Below are 13,455 nucleotides of genomic sequence, written 5' to 3'. Positions count from 1 at the left end.
TCTCCAACCTTTTTAGTACCCTCTTCTCCATCTCTGTTTTGAGTCTGATTGGGCATTAGGAGAGTAGGTTCCTTTTCTAAGTCAAGCTCCATCTGAGTAATGATTTGAGGGTTTCCCACAGTACGTCCGCTCCGCAGCTCAATGCGATTACAATGTTCCACTGGATTTAAATCTGGTTTCCCTGGGAATGTACCCTGTGCTCTTGAAACGGACTGAGCTATCTGGGATATCTGGCTGTCTTGCATCTTCTGGTGTTTTTCTGAATTCTCCAGCCTCTGAGTCAATTGTTTGATCTCGCTCCTTATCTCCTTTTGCTCCGAGAGAGCTTCCTCAAGCATCTTTTCAATCCTAAACAGCTGCGTAGGTTGCTGCTGTTGATGAGTTTGCTGTCCAGGTTAGTAGGTCTGATGTGTTGGCCCCTGGTCCTGATTATTTTGGTATGAAAAGTTGGGGTGGTTCCTCCATCTAGGGTTGTATGTGTTGGAGTACGGATTGTTTTGCCTTTGATTGTAACCTGTTATTACATTGCATTGCTCAAGCTGGTTTATCTGTGCATGCATTGGCCCAAGGGGGCAAGTGTCTTGAGCGTGGTCCGCACTTTCGCAGATGTCGCAAGCACAAACTATTGCATTACCCGTGTTGCTACCCATGGCTTCAAATTTCTTAGTCAGGGCGTCCAGCTTCGCAGACATGAGTGTGAATGAATCCACCTCGAATTTCCCTGACGCCTTCATCTGATTTCCTGAAAAAAGCACCGCTAGATCTTTCAGATGCCCATTGATGGTGGTTTAGTGCCACATTCTCTATTATCTCTTCAGCTTCATCAAGGCTTTGTTCATCAGTGCTCCTCCTGCTGCAGAATCTAATGATACCTTCGTATGATAATTTATTCCATTGTAAAAGGTGTGTAGAACCAGCCACTTCTCAAGGCCACGATGGGGGCACTGTCTCAGCATGCTCTTGAATCGGTCCCAGGCTTCAAATAGGGATTCTGAGTCTATCTTCTTGAAGTTGGCAATCAGGTTCCTCATGTGGGCAGTCTTGCTCGGGGGGTAGAATTTGTCTAAGAATTTCTGCTCACATTGCTCCCAAGATGATATGCTATCTGCTGGTAGAGAATTCAGCTACTGCTTGGCCCTGTCTTTTAGAGAAAATCTGAAAAGAAGCAGTCTCACCGATTCTGGAGGAACCTTATTCACCTTCATCGTGCCACAGATTTCATAAAACAGCTCTAGATGATGATTCGGGTCTTCATGTGGTCCTCCTCCGAATTGATTTTGTTGGACCATGTGGATTACTGCGGGCTTGATTTCAAAGTTGTCAACATCGATGGGTGGTCGGGTGATACTGGATCGGACCCCTCATGCACATGGTTCCTGAGGATTCTTTTACTGCTTGGAAAGCTTTCAATAAATTCCTTCTCCTCAGAAAGGTCCTGTCAATCTCTGGATCAAATGGTAGCAGCTGTCCTGAAAGGTTAGCTCTACGCATGCAAAAGAAAAGAGAACAAGATAGAAAATATGACAGCAAAAAATAGAAAAAAAAATGAATACAGTAGGGAAGAAGAGTGAAAATATTTTATTGTTAGTAGATTTTTTTTGTTTTTTATGCAAAGAATAAAGAAAACAAAGCCTAGTCTAATCCAATATGACTTAGTTAGTGTTATGGACGCAGTCCCCAACAACGGCACCAAAAACTTGTTACGCTTCCGCAAGTGCACGGATTCGTCGTCAGTAATAAAAATATCGATCCCATAGGGACTGGCTATAAGCACTAGCAATCGTTCACTTATGGTTAGCTAGACTACCAATGGTCTTGAACAGGCTGAGGAAAAAGAAAGGTCGAGGGAGAGAGTCGAGAGTCACAAGGTCGAATATTCACTTGGTGATGAAGAGTTCTAGGGGGTTGGTTTCGTCGTGGTAGTATTGATGTATCTCGGTTTATCTTACTCTCGTTGTCCTTATTCATGCTATTGCCGGAAGCTAAGCGGGTATTCTTAATCGCTAGAATAGGATAATGCCCTAAGAAGTCATGTCACGGTTTACCCCTGTCACTATGGCACTTCGGCAAATCTTGAGAACATGACTCTAACTGGTAAATCATGAATAGTGAGTAAAGCTAAGCCTGGTGTCTCGCTCCCTTGGGGAGAATTTGCCTTCCTCTCAAGGAGCTATCCTAGATGTCCGTGAACGAGTTGCCCCTGTCACTAAAGCCCCTCGGGTATATGATCTAGAGGTAATCCTCTACGAGGCTGACAAGTTCTTCACAATCAAAAGTAAGCAATTAGTAATTGAAACAAAGCATGAAAGTTCATCCAACAAGTATAAACACAATACGAGTTTTACATCAATCCGTACCACGACTACTCCCTAATCCCAGAATAAGGGATCTACTCCATGAATGCTAGAGAGATATCCGAAAACATAGTATAGACAAACATATAATTCTCAGTAAGTAAGAGGGAATATGCTTATCGGATGTCGAAGAGTGGCCTTTTGATCCAACTCTCTGCTTCTGGAGTCAATGTGGTGGTGGAAGTTCGTTGAACGGCGGTCCAAAGCAACGTAAAATTGCTCCAAGATCTTTTTCTCCCTGACGGCTTACCCCCCCTGGCAAAAAGGGTTTAAACCCTTATATAGCCTTAGGGTTTGGCCGCATCAGCACGACCGTGTAAGGGTGGCACGGTCGTGCCCTTCTCCAGTTCTGTGCGTGGCTGCACAGCCGTGCAGGGTCGCATGGTCGTGTAGCTCTTGGGCTCTGTCTCCTGGGGCACGGTCGTGCAAGTCTTCTTCTCCGCCTGGGGTGGCACAACCGTGCAGGGTTGCACGGCCGTGTGCTGACTGGCTACTGTTTTGGTCGCACGGCCGTGCAGGGTTGCACGGTCGTGTACTCTTCCTCTCCTGTTTGGCCATACGGTCGTGCAGGGTTGCACGGTCGTGTTGTCTGGTTGGTTCCGGTGCATCAATGCTCTCCGTTCAAGCTCCAAAAATCTTCCCTGTCAACATAAAACCAAACAAAGAGCAGATATCCGAACAAAACAATAGATATGATGAATACAAGATAAAAGATGCGATCATGTGAAGAATATATATGCATAAGTCAAGTGAATGTGCGCTAAAATATGCGTAAAAGATCATAATATTTGCGCATATCACAGAGCAAGGACGCTCTCCTTCGGACTAACTGCCGAGGAAGCAAAGATGCTCGGCTTGATAGATCTGCCGAAGTATGAAGGAGGAAGCTTATGGTGTTAGGACCGCTGGCGACCAGCTAGAGGGGGAGATGAATATCCCCTACACAAAATCAAGCAAAAATACCTTCCTCAACTTATAACTTAAACAAATACTTACATAAAAAAGAATAAGGAAATCAAAAAGACAAATGCGCATAAGTTTTTACTTGGTTACAACTGGGGAGGTTGTTAATCCAAGGAAGTGGAGTGCACTAATATCTCATTCAGGCGGAGAAACCTCTTTACAGCAATGATCGCACAAAAATATGAAGCTAAACGAAAACTAGAAGTGTACAACTATTGTTTCTCAAGATACTTATTGTTATTAGCTTCTTGGACCAAGGCTGTATTTATAGCCTTGGTCGAGGTGCCTGGAAGGGTTCTAGATGCCTGGAGAGGGATAAATTTTATCTCCTTCACAATGGATCGTGATCAAACACGATCCGGATAAAACTCTGTTTTGGGCACATGGACTAGGAAAGTCAACCACGTTGACTTTTTCCAGTCCGAGCCTTCCATTCCGGCTCCACTTGCTTCGGTCCGGGTCTTCCGCTCCAGCTTTGCTCGCTTGGGTGATTTCGGTCATCTGGAATTAGGCTCACCCGAACCTAACTTCCGGCCTTCTCCTCGAGCAAGCTTCCACTCCGGCTTCTCGTCCCCTAGAATCATCGTGTGCTTCCTTCTCGTCCGCCAGCATACTCTTCCGCAACTCTTCATCCCTCGGGCGCACCAAGCCCGTCGGCTCTCTCCCGTGCTGACCTTCTCGCTAGCTGTGTCTTTTGCTCCTCGACTAATTTTTCACTCCGGCTTCTCGTCCCTCAAAAACACCACACGCTCCCTTCTCATCCGTCGGTGTACTCTTCCGCAGCACCTCGTCCCTCAGACGCACTGAGCCCGTCGCCTCTCTCTCCCATGTCGTCCTTCTCGCTAGCTGCGTCTTTTGCTCGACTTCCTGTGATCCTAAGTTCCTGGATAACTTAGATACAGGATTAAGTACAACATGACCTAACTTAACTTGTTTGATCACATCAAAATAACCTTGGGGTACCAACAATCTCCCTCCTTTTGATGTGAACAACCCAAGTTAAGTTAAGGTAAACAAACATAAAACAAAAGCAATAATTTTGCAATTAAAGTGAAAAAAGTGAAATTTGAAATTACTACCTCCCCCTAGACTTAATCTTCATTTCTTCCCCTTTGATCACATAAAAAATGGGATTTTAAAAAAATCTAAGGATAATTTTTCAAAAAATTTAAGTCGTTTAATAAACAAAATTATGAAGTTATAAGGTTAAAATGACTTTAAAAATTTGGTGAATCTTAAACACAAGTCTAAGAGAATACTCAAAAAAATTGAAAGTAAAAGCCTTAAAACAATTTTGGAAATCTTGAAATATTTTCTAAAAAAAATTAATAGAGCATGTATTTTGACAGAAGAAAATACATTTTCAAGATAATTTCAAAAGTTCTTTTAAAAAATATTGTGTTTAAGAGAATAATTTCAAAAGTTTTCTTTGTTAGCAAGGATAACTCTTACAGAATAATATTTAAAGAGATCAAATGATATGAAAAAATTGAGATTTTTCTTTAAGATGAATATTGAATTCTTATTTCTAAAAAATTGGGATCCAATTTATTTTGAACATAAGTTAAAACTCAAGAGGATTTTTTTAAAAAAAATAATTGAACAAAATAATTCAAGCATGATCTTGGAATCCAAAATAGATTCCTTTCTACAGGATTAACAAGAAAATTTTTAGCTTTTTGTTAATTTTCTAATTTTCCCATTGCAATATTTAAATTTCCATTTTAATCTATACTCATTTCTAAAATTCGAAGCAGAGAATTTTGAACATGCAGAAATTTTTAGAGTTTATATATCTTCCTTTAACATTACAGTTTCTGTTTTTAGTTTGTCGAAATCCTCTAATCAACAAGCTGCTGCTAGAGTTCTTTTTAACTCATTATTCTCTATTAACAATTTTCTATTTTCCATTACTGATTTACAAGAATCTTTCGACAATATTAAATTAAACAATTGGTCAGGAGGTAGAGACCGTACCTGACTTACCTTGCCGACTTCTGATGCTCCCCCTATAGAGCTGCTTTCCTCCGAAGATTCTCCCCCTTCATTGATGCTCATCTGGGATGAGCATTCTGTGTCCTCGGGAAGGAATTCAACTATAAGGGATGTCCCGGCAATTTTCTCAGTCTCGGATTTTTTTGACGACGACTTGGTGTCCATCGAGGAGTTGGATTCGGCTTCAATTGGTTCTTCGTAGAGCTTCAAGAACTTTTCCCAAATTTCTTTCGCACTTTGGTAGTTGTCGATTCTGTCGAGATCCACCACCGGTGGTATGCTTGTTAAATGATATTCAGCTCTACCGTTTGACGTAAAGTCATCACGCTGCTTTTGAGTCCAGAGGTGTTTTTTAATTTCTTTTGCATTTGTGTTCTTTGGTGCTTCATAACCATATTTCATCATTAATAAAATATTAAAATCTATTTTAAAAAATACCTCCATTAGTCGCTTCCAAATTGCGAACTCCCCCTCGAACGTTGGTGGGTAGATGTTAGCTCCGATCATCTCGTAGCTTCAGTCGGCGGTTAGTCCTTCTGAGGCGTCCTTGCTCTGATACCACTTGTTAGGACCGCTGGCGGCTGGCAAGAGGGGGGATGAATATCATCTGCATAAAATCAAACAAAAATACCTTCCTCAACTTATAACTTAAACAAACACTTGCATAAAAAAGAATAAGGAAACCAAAAAGACAGAGACACTGAAGTTTTTACTTGGTTACAACCGGGGAGGTTGTTAATCCAAGGAAGTGGAGCGCACTAATATCTCCTTCAGGGGGAGAAGCTTCTTTACAGCAATGATCGCATAAAGAGATGAAGCTAAATGAAAACTAGAAGCGTACAACTGTTGTTTCTCAAGATGCTTGTTGTTATTAGCTTCTTGGACCAAAGCTGTATTTATAGCCTTGGTCAGGGTGCTTGGAATGGTTCCAGGCACCTGGAGGGGGATAAAATTTTATCCCCATCGTAATCGATCGGGATCAAACGTGATCTGAATAAAACTATGTTTCGGGCGCCCAGACTAGGAAAGTCAACCATGTTGACTTTTTCCAATCCGGGCCTTCCACTCCGGCTAGGGGTGAGCATTCGGTTAATTCGGTTAATTTGATATTAATTTTGTATAAATTCTTTTTATTGTTATTTTAAACAAATTTAGTTAATTCGTGGTTAACTGAAATAACTAATTCGGTTAATTTCGTTTTAGTAAAACTTTGATTTGATTTGGTTAGCCAATACTAAATCAGTTTTCGGTTAATTCGGTTAATTTATGGACCGAATTAACCGAATGCTCACCCCTAACTCCGGCTCCGCTTGCTTCGGTCCGGGTCTTCTGCTCCAGGTCCACTTGTGTTAGAATTTTTCGGGCCACGAAAACCGCTTTTCGCGTCGCGGAAACCCCGAAACACCCTAGCCAAGGATCTCGTGCAAAGAAAAAATCCGATTCGGAAAATTCCACGTATTTATATCATGCTTAATACCCTAATATGTTAGATCTACTCCTAGATCTATAGTTTAAAGAAAAACTACCTTTGATGCGTGCCCTTCGCTTATCCCGCTCAACCAAGGTTGAAGTTGGATCTAGAGGGCACAAAGTAGAGCCCCTCTATATGTGTCCACACAAGCAATTAGGTGGAGAAGATGACCGAAACAAGGTGTGCTAGCACCTATGTGGTTTTCGGCCAAGAAGAGGAGGAAGAGAGGGAGAAGTTGCCGAGAGCACCAAGGAAGAAGGAGAATCAAGAAAATTGAATTCAAAAATTCAAATCAATCCACCATATCATGTGGCCGGCCACATAAATGTCATTAAGTGGGCAATTAATGCTCTTAATTGCCCCCTTAATGTGGCCGGCCACTCATGGGTAACCTCCCATGAGGTGGCAAGCATGAGGTGGCATGGTGATGTGTAGCATCCCCATTGGTTCTCCCATGCCACCTCATCAAATGTGGTGGCATCCAAGTCAAGTCAATATTGACTTTCAACCTTCCTAATTTGGCCAAAGTCAAACATGACCAAATTAACTCCCTTAATTGATTTATCCAACATTTGGATCATACTTGAGTCTAACTCATAGTCAAGTCAAACTTGTGGATTTAGGTCAAGTCAAACTTGCCTTTTATAGACTTTCCATATTTAGCCAAGTCAAACTTGACTTCATCTTTCCTCTTGGTTCATCATATGAACTAGTCTCCATCTATTGCTCTATGTGTGTGACCCTATAGGTTCTTGTCAACGTTGGCAATGTCCCTAAATCCAATTAGGGACATAAGCAATGAGAGGTATCTAGCAACACATCATTGCTACCCAAGTTACAAGAATGTTGAGATCCAACATCACCAATATGACTAATAATTGTGACTCTCACAATATGTGACATTGTCCTTCTATCCTTGATATCTAGATTGATCTTATATGAGGCATAGACCGTGTCATCCTCCAATCAATCTAAGTGTCTTGAACTCCAAGTAGACTCACTATAATCAAATAAGCGCAATATCACATATTGCCTTATTTGGGCATGACCATGCACTTAGTGATCTCACTCTATCAAGACTATGATATCACTCCTGTAATATAGGAGGGATAGATCCCATCTACATCACTCACATCCCTCCGCATAATTTGTTACATACCCAGTAATCACCTTTATAGTCCACCCAGTTACGGGTGACGTTTGACGAAACCAAAGTATATAACTCCTTATGTAGGGAACCATGGTGACTTCAGGTCTAAGGACTAAAGTCATACTAATAGTCACTTGAGAAAGTATATGACACTCATATAACGATCCATGATACTTTCTCATGGCGGGTCATTCAGTATACATTCTCCAATGTATACCCATGTGTCAACTTGATATCTCATATCCATGACTTGTGAGATCAAGTCATCATGTTGACCTACATGCTAGTCTCAATGCATTAACATTGTCCTTCTATGTTAATACTTGACTAGGAATAATTAAGTGTAGTGTTCTCTATATCATCTCACTATCGATTCAACTAATCGATTGATATAGATATGAACCTACTACCCTAGGACATTATTATACTTATTTATATAGCACAAATACACACAAGTATAATAATCACAATGTCTTTATTTATATATCAGAAATATATGTACAAGAATATGATACAAAGAGTCCAAAAAGTAACCATCACATGATTGGCTCTAGGGCTCTCACTAACAATCTCCCACTAGCACTAGTGCCAATCGCTGTAGTATCTAATACCCAATGACCTAGTGTGACCATCATGCTTAGTCTGTGCCAAAGCCTTGGTCAAGAGATCTGCGACGTTAGCCTCTGTGGGTACTTTGCAAATCTTCACATCTCCTCGATCGATGATCTCTCGAATGAGATGGAAGCGCCGTAGTATATGCTTTGTCCACTGGTGTGAGCGAGGTTCCTTAGCCTGCGCAATAGCTCCATTGTTGTCGCAGTAGAGCTCTACGGGATCAGATATGCTAGGAACCACCCCAAGCTCATAAATGAACTTGCGGATCCAAACTGCCTCCTTTGCTGCCTCTGATGCAGCAATATACTCAGCCTCCGTTGTAGAATCTGCAACTGTGTCCTGCTTCGAACTCTTCCAGCTCACAGCTCCACCATTCAAGCAGAACACGAACCCTGACTGCGATCTGTAATCATCCTGGTCAGTTTGGAAGCTAGCATCAGTGTAACCCTTCACAACTAGATGCTCATCACCTCCAAATATCAAGAAATAATCCTTAGTCCTTCTCAAGTACTTAAGGATATTCTTGACCGCAATCCAGTGATGCTCACCTGGATCTGACTGGTATCTGCTCGTCATGCTCAAAGCATACGAGACATCAGGACGAGTACATAACATGGCGTACATGATAGATCCTATGGCCGAGGCATAGGGGATCTTATCCATGCGGTCCCTCTCCTCTCTAGAAGAGGGACTTTGAGTCTTCGAAAGACTCACACCATGTGACATCGGCAGATTTCCCTTCTTGGAATTCTGCATGGCAAACCGAAGTAATACCGTGTCAATGTATGTATTCTGACTTAGGCCAAGCAATCTCTTAGATCTATCTCTATAGATCTTAATGCCTAGAATGCAGGCTGCTTCACCTAAGTCCTTCATTGAGAAACAATTCCCTAGCCAAGTCTTCACAGACTGTAGCGAGGAAATGTCGTTCCCAATGAGAAGTATGTCATCCACATACAATACGAGGAAGACAACTGTGCTCCCACTAACCCTCTTGTAGACACAGGGTTCATCTTCGTTCTTGATGAAACCAAACTGTTTGATTGCATCATCGAATCGAAGATTCCAGCTCCGAGAGGCTTGCTTCAGACCATAAATGGCCCTATGCAGCTTGCATACTCTGCTAGTATGCTGTGGATCTACAAAACCCTCAGGCTGTGTCATGTACACATCCTCGAGGAGGTTTCCATTCAGAAACGCTGTCTTGACATCCATCTGCCAGATCTCATAATCGTGGTAGGCTGCAATAGCAAGCATAATCCGAATGGACTTAAACATCGCTACTGGAGAGAAGGTTTCATCATAGTCAATACCATGAATCTGCTTGAAACCTTTAGCTACCAATCTACCTTTATAGGTATGAGTAAGTCCGTCCATGTTAGTCTTTCTCTTAAAGACCCACTTACACCCAATGGGTTTGACCCCTTCAGGTGGATCAACCAAGGTCCAAACTTGGTTGGTGTACATGGAATCCATTTCGGATCTCATGGCTTCTAGCCATGACTCAGAATCTGGGCTCATCACAGCTTCCTGATGGGTGGTAGGCTCATTCTCAATGAGCATAACGTCATCATGGTCAGACAAGAGAAATGAGTATCTCTCAGGCTGACGACGTACCCTATCAGACCTGCGAAGAGGTAGGTCTACTTGAACTGGTTGTTGTTCCTCAACTCCTTGTGGAACAATCTCATCATCCACAACACTTTGTGGTTCCAGTTCAACTTCCATCAAGGCTTCAGTGCTATGGTCCATATCTTGAACTTCTTCAAGATTGAACGTACTCCCACTAGTTTTTCTAGAAACAAAGTCCCTTTCTAGAAAGACCCCAGTCTTAGCAACAAACACTTTGTGCTGACTAGGAATGTAGAAGTAATATCCCTTAGTTTCCTTGGGATATCCTATAAAATAACACTTATCGATTTGGGTCCCAGTTTGTCCGAGACTTGGCGTCTAACGTAAGCCTCACAACCCCAAACCCTCATGAAAGACATCTTGGGACTCTCCCGGTCCATATCGTATATGGTGTCTTCATGACCGCCTTTGATGGAACACGGTTAAGTGTGAAGCTGCTGTGTCGAGCATATCCCCAAAGGATATAGGAAGATCTGCGTGACTCATCATAGATCTTACCATATCTAATAAGGTACGATTCCTCCTTTCAGATACACCATTCCACTGTGGTGTTCCAGGAGGAGTGAGTTGGGATAGAATCCCACACTCTGCTAGATAGTCACTAAACTCATGGCTTAAGTATTCTCCACCTCGATCTGATCAAGTATCTTAATACTTTTACCGAGCTGGTTTTGTACTTCATTCTGAATTCCTTGAACTTTTCAAAGGATTCAGACTTATGTGTCATCAAGTACACATAACCATATCTATTGAAGTCGTCAGTAAATGTGATGAAGTACCTATAACCACCCGGCAGCGATATTGAAAGGGCCACATACATCACTATGTATGAGTCCTAGCAAGTCTGTCGCTCTCTCGCTATGTCCACTAAAGGGAGTCTTAGTCATCTTGCCTAGAAGGCATGACTCACATGTCTCATATGATTCAAAATCAAATGAGTCCAGCAAACCATCCTTATGGAGCTGGGACAAGCACTTCGTTTATGTGGCCTAGGCGGCAATGCCAGAGATAGGTTGGGTTCAACTCATTTGATCTCAACCTCTTGGTACTCACGCTATAGATAGGGCTCTCTAAATCTAGAATATAGAGGCCATTCATCAGATGTGCACTACAATAGAACATATCTTTCAAATAAACAGAACAACATTTATCCTTTATTATGAATGAAAAACCTTTATTATCTAAACAGGAAACTGAAATAATATTCTTTGTTAGTGCAGGGACATAACAACAATTATCTAGTTCCAATACAAGCCCAGCGGGCAGAGATAGAAAATATGTTCCTACAGCAACAGCACCTTGCTCCATTGCCTACTCGTAGGTCCACTTTGCCAATGCCCTACTTCTCAGCGCCTGCACATTAGTACAAATGTGAGATGCACATCCAGTATCTAATACCCATGATGTAGAAATAGAAAGGTTGACTTCTATAACATTTATACCTGAAGTAGAAGCCTCGCTTCTTTTCTTCTTAAGATCCTCCAGGTAGATCTTGCAGTTCCTCTTCCAGTGCCCTGTCTGACCACAGTGGAAGCAGGTAGCATCCTTTTGCACCCCGCCCTTGGGTTTGAGTGCTGAAGAGCTGGCTTTGCCCTTGGTCTGGGTCTTACCCTTACCCTTGGGCTTCCACTTGCCCTTACCCTTGCCCTTTTGTACCATCAGGACGGTACTGGTCTTGGTAGTGGTGAGATTGGGCTCAGCAGTTCTCAACATGTTGAGCATCTCGGGCAGTGGTTTGTCTAATTCGTTCATGTTATAGTTCATGACGAATTGACGGTAACTTGCCGGCAACGATTGCAGGATCAAGTCAGTGGCCAGCTCTTGGCCCAATGGGAACCCCAACCTCTCTAGGTTCTCGACGTACCCAATCATCTTGAGTACGTGAGTTCCTACAGGGGTTCCCTCTTTCATCTTACATGAAAAGAGGGCCTGAGTCACTTCAAACCTCTCATGTCTGGCTTGCCCTTGATATAATTGCTTAAGATGGCCAATCATATCAAAGGCATTCATGTTCTCGTGTTGCTTCTGAAGCTCAGAGGACATGCAGCATAGCATTAGGCACGACACGTCTAACGCATCGTCTTGATGCTTCTGATGAGCATCCTTAATGCTACGGGCGGCAGAGGCTGGTGGTGCTTCAGGAACTGCTTGCTCCAGAACGTACAGCTTACGTTCCTGCATGAGGACTATCCTCAGGTTCCTGTACCAGTCCAGGAAGTTAGCTCCTGTGAGCTTGTCCTTCTCAAGGACAGATCGTAGGGAGAGAGTGTTCGCGTTTGGTGACATCGCAATCTACAACATATTAAATATGCAGAGAATCAATATCATATTCTATCATCTAATTAGGCCTTTAATTAAATGATGCTCCCACTGAATTTTGTGGGACAAGATCCACATCATACTACATCTTGAGTCAGCTTTGGCTGAATCGCCCAAGACCTAGTATGATCGGTAGGTAGCTAATTACCAATTACATCTCCATGCAACTCTTGTTTATAGGATCAAGATTTAACTTTTACAAATAATCTTGAGTTAGCTTTGGCTAAATCGCCCAAGATTATTTATAAACGTGATCTTGTCCTACCTTTCCAACTATTGGAATACGCCTATAGCTTCACTCGATCCAATTGAGCTTTGCTAGCTACTCAATCTAATTGAGCTCAATCTAACCCGAGCGTGATAGGCGGGACCAAGGTTGTCCCTCCGCATCCTACCAAGATTAAATGCGTTGCTCTGCTTTGGCAGATACGACAATCGCACATGATCGAGGTAGTGATGGGTATCATGGCCCGGTAGGCGTTTACAAGTTGATTTCGATTTAGATCTAATCTAATCGACGATGTGCATCATATTTAGGCGTAAATTAAATCTAATTTAAATCCTAAATGTGTATTGTGCACATCAAGATGTGGTTCCCACATCACATGTGCATCACATACACTCATGCATATTCTATTCTACACAAACATGCATCACATACACATAAGCAAAAATAAAATATATACATTTAAATTATGTGATTGGTCATGGCCCTACTAGGATCCTCTCTAGCCAAAGAGAAGATCCAATGGTCATCCTAGGGTCTAGGTGGCAACTTCTCCAAGCTCCTCCTTCCGATCCCCATGTGTTGCCGGCATGCTCCCGCGAGTCCGTCTTCTCCGGAATTTCGTCATCTTCAAATTTTGTACATTACAAAATTTATACTCGAGTTACATTCGAGTCTTAAAACTAATTTTTACAGAAATAAAATAATGGAAAAAGGCAACACGCAGGTC

The 13,455-nt window shown here is 42.2% G+C and overlaps 1 pseudogene; it reads left to right on the top strand.

Annotated features, from left to right (window-relative positions):
• Positions 1-927: 927 nt before the first annotated feature.
• On the top strand, positions 928-999 carry LOC122007553 (annotated as a pseudogene).
• The last annotated feature ends 12,456 nt before the right edge of the window (positions 1,000-13,455 follow it).

This window comes from Zingiber officinale, chromosome 7B (assembly GCF_018446385.1).
Source record: "Zingiber officinale cultivar Zhangliang chromosome 7B, Zo_v1.1, whole genome shotgun sequence".
Lineage (NCBI taxonomy): Eukaryota > Viridiplantae > Streptophyta > Magnoliopsida > Zingiberales > Zingiberaceae > Zingiber > Zingiber officinale.
The sequence above is the reverse complement of the archived record's forward strand: the minus strand, read 5'-3'. Positions and strand labels throughout refer to the sequence as shown.